The 13,904-nt window shown below is 38.7% G+C and overlaps 1 protein-coding gene across 9 annotated transcripts in view; it reads right to left on the bottom strand.

Annotated features, from left to right (window-relative positions):
* Nucleotides 1–13,904, bottom strand: part of Gyf (GIGYF family protein Gyf) — a 136,353-nt gene that overhangs the window by 15,294 nt on the left and 107,155 nt on the right. The gene's annotated exons all lie outside the window — the stretch shown is intronic.

The raw sequence follows: 13,904 nt of genomic DNA, 5'->3' as shown, positions 1-13,904 counted from the left end.
TAAATATCTATTTTGTTCTAGTCTTTATCCTACAAACTTTATATGAAATATACTTAAATATCTGAAGTATAATTGTTATGGATTGTTGAAATGTTAAAAAGTTTCTTCCCCTTTATATGGGAGGGGGGTGCATCCAAGGCATGCACCTGCCCTACATCCACCCAACACCCGTCTGTTTTTCCCTATATCTTAGCTCCTTGTGGATGAAGGATGATCCCTCCCCCCCCTTCTTCATGGGGTGGGGGTGAGAGATAGAGGTTGTAGAGGAACATTACATGGGAGGGGTGGCATGGATGAGAGAAGGAAGCAGAGGAGGAAAGTGGATGAGGAAGTTAAAATTAGTTTACCCCCACTGCTTCATTAAATGACAACCCTTACACTCATCCACTCTAGAATTTATGAAGCAAGTATGATGAAATCCTTTCAGGCCACACTGATTTCTCACCTATTCACACCCATTTTCCACTCTCACCTATTTCTTGCCCTTTTCCCCTGCACTAAAGAGAGTCCCCTTGTACCAAAGGGGTAGACAAGTGGGAATGCAAAATATATCCTTCTCTGAAAAGTCATCCAATTGTACTACCACCTAGATAGACCATAGAACTACACCTACTGTGTATTTATCTTAATGAAGTATACAGGAAAGGTGCAATGCATGTTGGTTCCCATCTCCTACTCTTTATCATACCCATCCTCAAATTCATATACAGTTCTAACCTATTTTATATCTTTGACTTCCAATATCATTTTAGATTTGAATTCATGTATTGCTCTAGCTTGGGCTATATCAACTTTAAGCTACTCCAAGTATTTATGTATCCACATGGAAAAACTGTATTTCTTGACATCCTTTAGACATATAGTTCTCCTTAATTTGTTCTCATGACCTCTTCAAGCCCTCCTATCCTTAATCAAGGATGCTCACTGGCAAAGTGGGTTAGTGTTGCTACTAGAAGCAGAGGTCGAGGTGACGGCAGTTTGAACTATGCTGCATGGGAGTTGGACCAAGGGCATGGTTCAATAAATTCAAAGCTACAAATTATAGGAGTTTCACAATGTTAAACTAAATCATCAATTAACCTTAATCAAGAGATCTCTTTTTTAGTGACCTGAATACCATGATCATATTGCCTTTTTTCTCACAGATCATCCATGATATAGACTCTTACATTATTTTCTTCTCTTGTTTTAACAATTCATTTCTAGGGCCAAAGCTGTCATTCAAAATCCACCAACACCCTCATGAGGACCTGGACTGGACTGGACTGGGCCCAAAATGCATCTCTATCAACCTCAGCTGTATTTCTTGCACTTATGGAGAGTTACCAACTGGCAACTACTCTCCTCTCCCTGCAACTTTCAGTCCCATACTGATACAATACAGACAGTCCAGTTTCTTTCTACAGAGATCTGTGGGTTTTCCACTAAGTGAAACTCAAGGAAATGATTAATCAAATGTTTCATTTCCTATTGTATTACTTCATTATTATATTCTTATGCTTGCTAATTTCCAATTATTTTGCATTTTACATTAAATTTCATCTTTCACTTCTAATTCCATTCATAAACCTTACTGTCCCATAGTAGTTTATAATCCTCCTCATATTTCACTTTTTCATGAGCCTGATGTCATCAACAAATAAGTTAGAAAAACTGCTTATTCCATTAATCATGTAATAGATGTACATCAGGAACATTACAAACCCTGCAGTACCACACTAAGAGTTTGATACAATACTTTGTCTTTCATTATTCTTTGCACGAGTCTTCCTTCCAGTATATCCTTTATTCATTCCAGTTGCTCCCTTAAGAGTCCTCTAATATTTTCCACTCAATCTATTATCCTGGTTCTCTCTTGAACAAGATATGATCGCAAAGCCATTACTGGCAGTGTTTTAAGTATGCTAGTTTTCTTGTTGAGTCCTTGTAGTCATGTCTGATTTGTGGACTGAAAGTCATACAAGTATCAAATGTTAGTCCTAGAATTTAGGGTTTACTTCCGATGGAAGGTTATAGCCATTTAATTTTACTTTTAATTCATCATTGTCCAAAGTGACCAACATCAGTGTTGATTTCTAGGGTGAAGCTTTCATTCTGTTAGTGCTGAGCCATTGTTCTAGTTTAAGTAGACTTGGGTGTTCTTTGTTGCTTTTTTGTATCTACCATGTTGGGTTATTATTGTCTGATCATTTGAATATGAGAACATAGGAGTTTAATTCTGGTTCTGGAATTGGGAGATCATTCATGAAGACTGAACAACAATAGTGAAAGTACTGCACCCTGTGGGACTCCATTGTATAGCTTTTTTTTACTCCCAAGATTTGGTTGTTTTGCATTACTTTGCACTGTTCCTGCTATGAAGCTGGTTAATCACTTGCCATCGTTAGGTCTTGCCCATTTATCTTTTTCATAGTACATGTCTAAGGGCCTTGTTTGTATCTATGGTTACCATAACTGTTCTTTGAAGTGGGGATTTTCTATTGAATTTTTCCAGCATTTATATGATGTTTGAGAGCTGTGTGCTGGTGGAGTGGTTTTCTTTGAATCCATGTTGGTTGGGGGAGACGTATTTCTGTTTGGTTCTTGTTGCTACAAGCCTTTCCATTAGTTTGGATATTGTGAATTGTGGTTAAGATTGGTCCATATGATATAGGGTTTTCAGGGGGGTTTGTTTAGTTTAAGAACAGGTATTATGTGAGCTCTTTTCTAGATGTTTGGTATTATGTTGTGTTACAGTAGTTGGAAATGTAATTTAAGGGCCTCAAAGCTATTTGGCTAAGGGCTTTGAAGTGGATGAATGGGACTTCAGCTTGCGAGTTTTTAAATTTCTTTACGGCCCCCTCTCAGTCTTTACTGATGAGGGGGGGAGAGCACTTCACTTTTTGATATGATGATTTTTTTTTTTTTGCTTAAGAGATATGCTTGTTGATGACATTGCATTACTTTATCTTAAGGTGAATAATGGTCTATTTCAAAGCATTCAAAGTCTGTACATCCTCTAAGTACCCTTGCCAGTTTTCTTCTTTTTGATGTTTATACATGTTTTCTTGTCCATGGGTTGTATTTTCTCTTCTAGTTCTATGGTAATCTTTTGTCTAGTGGAGTTAATTATGTTTAGGATGGGGAGTTGTTCAAGCATTTTGTGGCCTCTTATCTGCTGATTGTGCATTAAGCCAGAGTGAATGATGTCTGTTCAGATCAAATGCCAATATGTGGTTTGTTAATGAGCGGTGTGGTTGGAGTTGTGGAATGAAGCCTCATGGGCTGCCCTTTTCAGTGGTTCTCAGCAGAGAATCCCTGGCAGGCTGTACATGGCATCTCCTGACTGCTCAGACTGAGGGCAATGCAACAAAGCACAGAGCTTCCATGGCAAGACCTGACAGCCAGAATTGGTTTACCCCTACTGATTCATCACAAGCGACCCCCTTCTTATCCATTCATAATAATTTATGAAGCGGATGAGAACATCTACACAGGTAGGTTTTTCAATAAAATCTTAACATAGTCATCTTTGGAAATATGATCAAACCTACACGAATATTTTTTCAATACTAACTTAACATGACCAATGGGAAAGGCTCTTCATACAGTCCTTTGATAGTGTGGCAACAAAAAACAACGTAACAAAACAATTTATTTATACAAACAAAAGTAATACAAAAATAAAATATGCATCCTTCACCCATGTCTTTACTCCTTTGTTCAAATTTATCTATAATAAAAATATTTTACTTTTTAAATCACATGTATCAGGCATATTCTTTAGGCAGAAATGTATCACACACTTTGGTGTCTCTTTCCACTACAGGAATTTCATTCCAATAATACTGTTCCATTAGATCATACATATTCTTCCCAGAAAACCAACCGAGAGATATTCAAAGGGGATGAGCATGCTGAAAACTTACTTGAGATTTGTCAAGTATCTATTCATAAGCATAAACTATTTCTATAAGTCTTATCATTGCAACTTTGCAATTCCCATACCTCCTGTCCTAATTTGAGTTACACCCTTTATTTCGTCTCCTAACAATTTCCTGATCACATTTGATCCTGGTCAATTAAAAAAAAAAAAAAAAAAAAAAAAAAATCATCGTTGCATGATTGTCACACAGCCTAATCTTTGCTAAGAATGAATTTTTGGAAATTAGATCTCTGCTTCCTTACTCCTGCAAAATACAATTGTGCAATGTTTCCATAAAACTGAAGTTATCTATGAACATTAAGAATTATTCATTGCCTAGTGGATTTTCATTTCTTTGCTATGCGGTTCCCTTTCACTGAAACTTTAGACAATAATTATAAGTACTGGCAGTCCTGGTTACAAGATTCTCTATGGCCCTTGGGGGGGGGGGGATGCTGGTGCCTTCACCAGTATCTGACGCATGAACCAACAGCAGGTACCTGCAAGACAGATGTCAGAGAAACTTTCCCTGTCACTTGTCTTCAAAACCTCTCAACAACCTCACCTCCATATGGAGATGCAACTCCAAGGGGATGGTATAGTCTTTAGATCAAGCCTGTAATCTATCTAACAACTTCAACTGTACTTCATCTACCTCTTACTGTAAGGAGAGCTGACTAGTAACTGCACCCCTACTACTCTAGGTTGGCGACACAGAAAAAGTCTCACATCAACACAACAAAGACAACATATCAATTTCTTTTCAGAGATTTATGGGAAGACCTGAGGACTGTTACATTGAGGGGGGCTGCATTCTTCCAGTCAGTGAAAATTGTGGCAACAATTATTATTATCTATAGAGTACCACTGGGTAAAAGTAAGGTGATGAGATGTACAAGGGGTGAAAGTGGCAGTAGACTGGAAGTGAACATTAAGGGAGAGCGACTGGAGGAAGTGGATAGTTTTAGATACTTGGGTGCAAGTGTAGCAGGAAAAGGTGGAGTGAAGGTGGAGGTAGAATGTAGATTGAGAGAAGCGAGTAAATGCCTTGGTGGTTTAAAGAGTGTAATGAGGAATAGACATTTGGGAATGGATGCGAAGAGGAGACTGTATGAAGGAGTGATTGTGCCAACAGCACTGTATGGGGCAGAAACGTGGAACATAAGAGAAGAAGAGAGAAGGAGTTTGAATGTGTTTGAGATGAGGTGTCTGAGAAGTATGGTGGGGGTTACTAGGCTGGATAGAGTGAGAAATGAGGAGGTGAGGAGGAGAACAGGGGTGAAAAAGGATCTGGGAGATAGGGTTGATGAAAGAATATTAGGATGGTTAGGACACATGGAAAGAATGAGTGAAGAAAGACTAGTAAAAGAGGTATGGAAGGCAGATGTGGAGGGAGTGAACATGAGGGGACGTCCTAGGATGAGGCGGATGGATGGGGTGAAGGGGGCTTTGGGGAAGAGGGGAATGTCTGTTGAGGAAGGAAGGGAGAGGACGGAAGACAGAGGTGAGTGGAGAATGGTTGTATATGGATGATGTTGTGACTGCATGAGGAGGAATGGGCGGGGGGGTGGGGGTGGGGTAGTATGTGTGAGTAAATTTTGACGCAGCCCGAAGGGATTTCTCCCCGTCCTCGCCTTATATGCAAAGGGGGACGGAGAGGGTGGTCGCCGATTAAATGAAGCGGCCTTGCTGTGGATGTACTGTGTCTTGCGACACTGCTTCTGACCCAGGGCGGTGGGCAGGGTGCAGGGATGACCCGTCATCCAGGAGGTGCTCAGATGAGAGGAAGGGTGGGAGGGGTGTGGAGTGTATTTAGGGATGAAATGGGTGGGAGTGTTTTTATGCCTTCCCCTTTTTGGCTACCTCCCTTGGAAGGGGGAAAAAGCCTTGGTATATGTATGTATGTATGTACCACTGGTGCAATTGTGTTTCAAACTAGGAAATACTTATGGATGCTAAGAGAAGATGTGTAATTACCGTAACAGTGCATTCTGTTACTGTTTTCAATACTTTAATTTGAATAGTTTGTAGTGTCTGTTTGTTCTGCTGACTGTTGGGAACCATGCAGTGGGAGTGTAGTCAAGTGTGGCTCTCATGAATTCTGTGACTGCAACTGATTCAGTAGGTTTACCTTCCTGACAAACCTACTAAAATCAGTCATAAGTATGAATTTTGGATGACAGGAATCTTCAATCACAGTCTACAATTTATAAGAACTATACTGATTAATCAATCAAGTGCCCCAGATCTCTCTTGTAAGGGACCTATGTCTTCCAAGTAACCGGCAACAGTCATTCAAGGAAGAAATGTCATGTTGTTGTCTGGGTATGACTCAGATGGGACGTGTAATATCAGGTGTTCACTGTCCCCTGTGTGATGGTTGCAACTGGAGTAGTTGTAGTAGTTGTTGTTGTTCCCTAAACTGTCTAGCTGAGCAGTTTCATCTCCCTTTATAGAGAGGAGCACTTTGTTTCTGTTCTCAGGTCTATTCTGTGTTGGTATGGTCTTAGTACCTATATGCAATTGTGCTGGTATAGTTCTTGCTTCTCTCTTTTTTTGTGGGGAAAAGATTAGCAGTTTGTGAGAAGATGAATGTTAACATTAAGAGAAGTTGAATGTGAGGGGCAATTTGAGTGGCTCTATTAGTATGTGATGAGATAGGGTGTGGGGGAGTGTAGGGAAGTGTCTTCAAGGTTAACATGGGTGGAGGTGGAACTCAGATTGGAGATTGGAGTTTTGTGAGAGCATATACTTGGGTGTGAATGTTTCAGGAAAGGGAAGAGTGGAGGTGGAGGTAGAATGTAGACTGAGAGAAGCAAGTGAATGCTTTGGGGGATTAAAAAGTGTAACGAGAAATAGATATTTGGGAATGTATGCTAAAAGGAGATTATATGAAGGAGTGATTGTACCAACAGCACTGAATGGGGCAGAAACATGGAACATAAGAGAGGAGTTTGAATGTGTCTGAGATGAGGTGCCTCAGAAGTATGATTGGGGTTACCTGGCTGGATAGTGAAAAGTGAGGTGGGGTGGAAAGGGAGTTGGGAGATAGGGTTGATGGAAGAATATTGGGATGTTTTGATGGAAAGAATGATTAGTAAAAGAGGTATGGAAGGCAGAGGTGGAAGGAGTGAACATGAGGGGCTGACCAAGGATGAAATGGATGGCATAAAAGGGGCATTGGGAAAGTGGGGAATGTCTGTTGAGGAAGGACAGGAGTGGACAGAAGATGGGAATGAAGGGACAGAATGAGAAATGAGGTAAGGAGGAGAGTTAGGATAGAAAAGGAGCTGAGAGGACTGATGAAAGCATACTGGGATGGTCTGGGCACTTGGAAAGTGATAGAGGAAAACAAAAAGTGTGGAAGGCAGAGGTGGATGACATGAACTTGAGGGGAAGACTGAGAATCAGATGGGTGGATGGGGTGAAGGGGGTCTTGAGTAAAAGAGGTTCTGTTGAGCAGGGAAGGAAGAATGAAAGATATAGGTGAATGTTGAATGAAGATTAGTTGTGAATGAATAATAAACTGACAGTCTAAAGGGATTTCCTTTGTCTTATTTTCACACAAGAGGACAAAGAGACTAAGCAACCGCTGTGGATGTACCGTGTCTTGCTGCTGACACGGACACTGGACAGGAGACAGGAATGACCCTATATCCACAAGGAGTTAAGATAACTGAGAAACAAATGGGTGATGGATAGAAGTGGGATGAATGGGGGTGGATACATCCCCCTTATATGGGGGAAGAAGCCTTTGGAATACAGTTACATGACATATTGCATTTAACTTTTAAGCATTAGTGATATACTTTGCAAAAGTTAATCACAAATACAAAAGTACGCACAGTATACTTAGAAATTATCTGCTGCAATCTGTGTGACAAGGACTGCCATTCAATAGGACTGTTCAGCCACACTGCTCCCAAACAGTGATAAACACTGCACAAACCACTGTCTCTTGAGACAAGAAGGCCAACAACAACAATTTACAGAAAATAATTGGCTATGAATTTCCCCCAAAATTGGCTTCTGCTCTGATATGTTTTCCTATTTGTCTCAACCCATTGGCTCAATCATCTTTGGCATGAAAGTTGTAGTCCCCTGGAAACTGGCCAGAGCAACCAGTTCAACCCATTGCTCAGTAACTGAAGAAATTTTGTGTTGCTGTCAAGAAAGACTAATGGGCAGTATAATATACAGAACTCTGCACCTTCTATTTGGTGGTTGTGGTTAAGGGTTACAGGTCTCTCTTGTCTGACTGATTCTGTGTTGGTACTGTTTTAACACAGGGTGATGGCCTGAACATTGGCATATTAATGTAATTCTTGTTTTCTAATACATTTGAAGTACTATACCTCCTCCTGATCTACAATTATCCACAAGTCAATCAATCAATTGCCCCAGTTCTCTATTGCATGAGACCTGCATACCTCAATAAATAGCCATGGCCACTGGTTTAGCCCATGAGTCATTTAGTAAAGTTTTTGTGTTGCTATTTGAAAAAATGAGTGTTGGACAGTATTGTACAAGGTGCTCTGATTTTTCCAAGCAGTGGTTGTATCTAGGGTAACTAATGCCTGGGTTGGTACTGTTTTAATGCAGTGGTGACATAAAATAAACTGTGCCTGTGCAATTCTTGTACAAGCAGTGATTTCTTTGCCAAGTTAATTTCTGGGGGAGTCTTAAAGTATAGAATTTAACAGTCTATTTTGGAGTGCTGTTTTGCAATCTGACTGTATGTATATATTTTTGTATAGATGTACTGTGGGTTATTGAGGGTAGTTATTTTAAATTTTTGAAGATTGTTTTTATCCTGTACTTGGTGGGTTGTTGGTGTAAAGTGGGTTCAAAGCTCTTAAAAAAAAGTATGCCAATCATTCTCATGTGCTATTCCATGGAAATGATTCTTGTTTCCAAGTCTACATGTTCTATTGTTACAGTTTTAGTGCAGCCAGTTATTACATGGAGGAATGTCAATAGAGGTGAATTATAGAGTAAAAAAGGCAAGAAAGAATGAAAGAAAATAATGATCTATCTATATATACAATGGCTTTCTCCACCATACCAGGGAGGTAGCCAAAGTCAAAAGGCATATACCACCATATCCCACCCATTCCACTCCCATCCACCACACTTTCCTGCCTCTCATCTTAGCTCCTCATGGATGATGGGTCATCCCTGTATCCTGCCCACTGCCCTGGGTCAGAAGCAATGTAGCAAAACACAGCACATCCACTTCACTTAATCAGTGATCCCCCTTTCCATCTCCTCATGCAAAATAATAGAAGACAGGGAGAAATTCCTTTGGGCTGTGTCAAAATATCATTCACAAGTAACCACTCTCTAACCCACCCTCTCCCTTCTTTGCATTACAATATCCTCTATACATAGCCATTCTCCACTCACCCCTATCTCCTGCCTTCTTACTTCCTTGCTGAATGCCCCTTTCATTGCATCTATCCATCTCATCCTCGGTTGTCCCCTCATGTTCACTCCATCCACCTCTGCCTTCCACACCTCTTTTACTAATCTTTCTTCACTTGTTCTTTCCATGTGTCCAAACCATCCCAATAATCTTCCATTAACTCTATCTGCCATCTCCTTTTCCACCCCGCTCTCCTCCTGGTTTCTCACTATCCAACCTTGTAATCCCTACCATACTTCTCAAGCGCTTCATCTCAAACACATTTAAACTCCTCTCTGCTTCATTCAAATTTTATGTTTCTGCCCATACAGTGTTGTCAGCACAATCACCCCTTCATATAATCTCTTTGCATCCATTACTAAATGCCTATTTCTCATTACACTTTTAAATTCCATAAGGCATTTACTTGCTTCTCTCAATCTACAATTTACCTCCACCCCCATTCCTTCCTTTCCTACAATATGCAACCCCAAGTACCTAAAGCTATCCACTTCCTCCAGCTTCTCTACTTTGAAACTTGTACATTTCATCACCTTACTTTTATTCATATTTACCCTCAACTTTCTCCTATTCCATACCTTCCCAAACTCCTTCAATTAAAATTAAAATAAATTAATAAAAATAAATAATTGTTACCATGAATAGGACAAAGTGGAAAACCTGCAATCCCACAGTGGCTGACAACAATCCTTGAGCCCTCCCATAATCTCTCTGAGAGCTTAATTATTGTCTGTGTTGAATTGGTATGAAATTGCTTCTATGTCACCAGCTGGAAGTAATATAAATAAAGGGTGCAGTTGTTGACTGGTTGCTCTCCATGCGTGAAAAAGTGTAAAAAATATAGTTGATAGAGGGAGATCTTGGCCCTAGTCTGGAGATCACGTGTTAGCCCCATCAAGACTGTTATCTCCTTTTACAAGTGCAGGGATTGATAGATTTTGAAAATGGGCTACTCTGCTGCCCATTTTGGAGGAGAACCACATGTTGATACCCATTATTGTTCCCAGTCAAATAAAATCTGAGGGAATGAAATGTTATGTGAAATAGGTGTCTTGGGATGAACAAAGAGGTTGAACAATGGAATTAATATGCCCATGGTACTGTATGGCTGAGACAGAGGCTTGGAATGTATGTGTGTGTGTATGTGTGTGTATTTACCTAGTTGTATTATACGGGAAGATAGCTATGCTCATAGTGACCCATCTTTGTATCTTTCAGCATCTAGTTTGTTCTTAAATTCTTGTACAGTTTTTGCACACACTGTTGCCTCATCCAATTTGTTCCAGAGATCTACCACTCTGTGTGGAAAACTATTCTTTTTCAGATCTCTTCTATAACTATCCTTTTTGAGTTTCTTTTCATGGCCTTCCTGTTTTTCTCTTATCCTACTTTAATAAATCATTTCTGTCGAGGACTTCCATCTCTTTTATAATTCTGTAAATGGCCATTAGATCTCCTCTTTCTCTTTGTTCTAGGGTTGGTAGTTCCAGTTTGGACAATCTTTGTTCGCATGTCAATTTAGTGAGTGTTGGTGCCATCTTGTCATTGCTCTTTGGATTCTAATTTCTTTACATTCTTTTTAGTACTGAGTGTCCATTGCGTTGCAGCGTACTCCAATCTTGGTCTTATCAGTGTGTGTATTTACCTAGTTCTATTTTATGGTTAGAGAGCTATGCTTGCAGTGACCCACATTGGTATCTTTCTGCATCCAGTTTGTTCTTAAGGCCATGTATAGTTTAAGCACTCACTGTTTCCTCATTCAGTTTGTTCCAGATATCTATCACTCTGTGTGGGAAGCTATTCTTTTTTCAGATCCCTTCTGTAACTGTACTTGTTAAGTTTCTTCTCATGTCCTCTTGTTATTCTTCTGTCCCACTTTAGTAAGTCATCTCTATCAAGAATTTCTATCCCTTTCGTAACTCTGTAGATGGTTAGCAAATCATCTCTCTCTCTTCTTTGTTCCAGGGTTGGTAGATTTAGTTTATCCAATCTTTGTTCATATGTCAAATTAGAGAGTGTTGGCGCCATCTTTGTCATTGCTCTTTGAATTCTTTCTGGTTTCTTTATATTCTTTTTAGAACTAGGTGACCATAGTGTCGCAGCATATTCCAATTTTGGGTCTTATCAGTGTAACTAGTATTTTCTTAACCATTTCTTCATTCATGTAATCAAAGGCTACTTTCACTGACCTTAATAATGAAAGTAGCCTATGCTTGTAGTGACCTGTCTTTTTACCTCTCAGCATTTAGTTTGTTCTTAAATTCTTGTATGGCTTTTGCAAACACTATTGTTTCATCCAATTTGTTCCAGACATCCACCACTCTGTGTGGAAAACTGTTTTTTTTTTTCTTCAAGATCTCTTCTATAACTATCCTTTTTTGAGTTTCTTTTCATGTCCTCTTGTTTTTCTTTTACCCCACTTTAATAAGTCTTCTCTGTCAAGGACTTCCATGCCTTTCATGATTCCTTTCATGGCCGGCAGATTGCCTCTTTCTCTTCTTTGTTCCAGGGTAGTTCCAGTTTGGACAATCTTTGTTCATATGTCAATTTAGAGAGTGTTGGTGTCATCTTTGTCACTGCTCTTTGGATTCTTTCTAATTTCTTTATATTCTTTTTTGTGCTGGGTGTCCATAGTGTTGCAGCATACTCCAATCTTGGTCTTATCAGTGTGACTAATATTTTTTTTACCATTACTTCATCCAAGTAATTAAAAGCCACCTTTATTGATCTTAGTAAATTGTAGGTTTCTCCAACTATTTTCCTTATATGATTGTCTGAGGGTGTCTTTGTTGATGATTATTCCTGGGTATTTTTGGAGCTAACTTTCTTTACGTCCTTTGTACCAATTTTATATTGTCCTGATATTCTTTTTATTACTTTTTCCAAACTCTATTATATTACATTTCTTGATGTTGAAGTTCACCTCCCACTTTTGGCTCCATTCCCAGACTTTGTCCAGGTCAGTAGTGATTCACACTCTTTTTCTGTACTTTCTTTAGTAGTTTTGTGTTGTCTGCAAAGAAGTTCATACAACATTCTACACCTTCATCCATGTCTTTTTATATCAAACATTATCAGAGCTAATACTGAACCTTGTGGGACTCCACTTATCATTTCTTCCCAGGTTGAGTTTTTATCTCTAAGTACCAACCTCATTTTTCTCCTGTGCAAGAAATCATCCATTTAAATAATTTTCCTAGTACATTCAGTTGTTTTGAGTTTTTTTATCAATAGCTTTTTGTGTGATACTTTATCAAATGCCTTTTGTAAATCCAGAAAAGCACAATCTGCCCATCCATCCCTTTCTTGCATTATATCTATTAACCTTGAATAAAAACAAATCAATTTCTTGCATTATATCTATTAACCTTGAATAAAAACAAATCAAGTCTGTGGCACATGATCTTCCTTGTCTAAAACAAATTTTTTTGGATTAAGTATGTTATTATCTTTCAAATGTTTAGTCCATCTACTTTTGATAACTTTTTCACATATTTTAGCTACTGTAATTATAAGGGAGACCAGTCTATAGTTTGTTGGGTCTTCCTTATCTATCCCTTTATATATTGGCACAATATTGGCATTTTTCCAGTCTTGTGGTACCTTTCCTTCTTTGAGTGAGCAATCTATTATCTTATGATTTTTCATAAGATAAGGTTTATTATTTGGTCCCTTATTTCTTTCTGTCACAATTATTTCTCTCATTGAGGGATCTTTATACTTTTCCTTCATCCCAATTGTATTTTCATTGTGAATACAGATTTGAAATATTTGTTCATAACTTCAGCCATTTCTACATTTTCTATACATTCCACATTCCCTTGATGCAGTTTCACTATTTCCTGTTTATTTTTTAGTTTACCGTTTACATATCTGTAGAATAATTTAGGTTGATCCTTACATTTGTCTATTATGTCTTTTTCATAGTTTCTCTTTCCTTCCCTGCATATTTTTACATATTCGTTTCTTAGTTTGATATATATTTGCCACTTACCTGTTTTTTCTTTTTTTTCCAAGCTTGATCTCTTCTATCTTTGGCTCAGTATATTTTTTGTTGTACCAGCACTTAATGTACACCTTTTCCTTTATTGTTTTGGTAGGTATTTATCCACTCCTTCATTATAGATTTCTTTTAATATCATCCATTTTTCTTCCATCTGTGTTTCTTCACTAAAGAAGTTTTCCCAACTTGCTTTTTGAAAGAATTTTCTGAGTTTCCCAAAATCTGTTTTGTTATACATTAGTCTTTCTTTTCTGTGTTTTTAATTTCTTCCCAAATAAATTTCCTCTTTTAGTTCGAACTCAATCAGTATGTGGTCACTCTTTCCCAACTGGTGTCTTGTATTCCATTTTATCCTCAATTTCAGGCTCTGACATAAATATTAAGTCTAGTCTTGACAGTTCTTCACTATTTCTATGTCTGGTATTCTCTTTTACCCATTGAGTCATTGTGTATTCAATGGTCATGTCCTATAGTATATTTCCCCAAAGGTCTGAGGGAGAGAGGAGAGAAGGAAAGGGAATGAGTGAGGGAGAGAAGGAAAAGGAGTGAGGGGGAGAAGGAAAGGGAGTGAG

This window comes from Oratosquilla oratoria, chromosome 1 (genome assembly GCF_046742065.1).
Source record: "Oratosquilla oratoria isolate Oo_2021 chromosome 1, ASM4674206v1, whole genome shotgun sequence".
Lineage (NCBI taxonomy): Eukaryota > Metazoa > Arthropoda > Malacostraca > Stomatopoda > Squillidae > Oratosquilla > Oratosquilla oratoria.
This window is presented reverse-complemented; position numbering and strand designations above follow the sequence as displayed.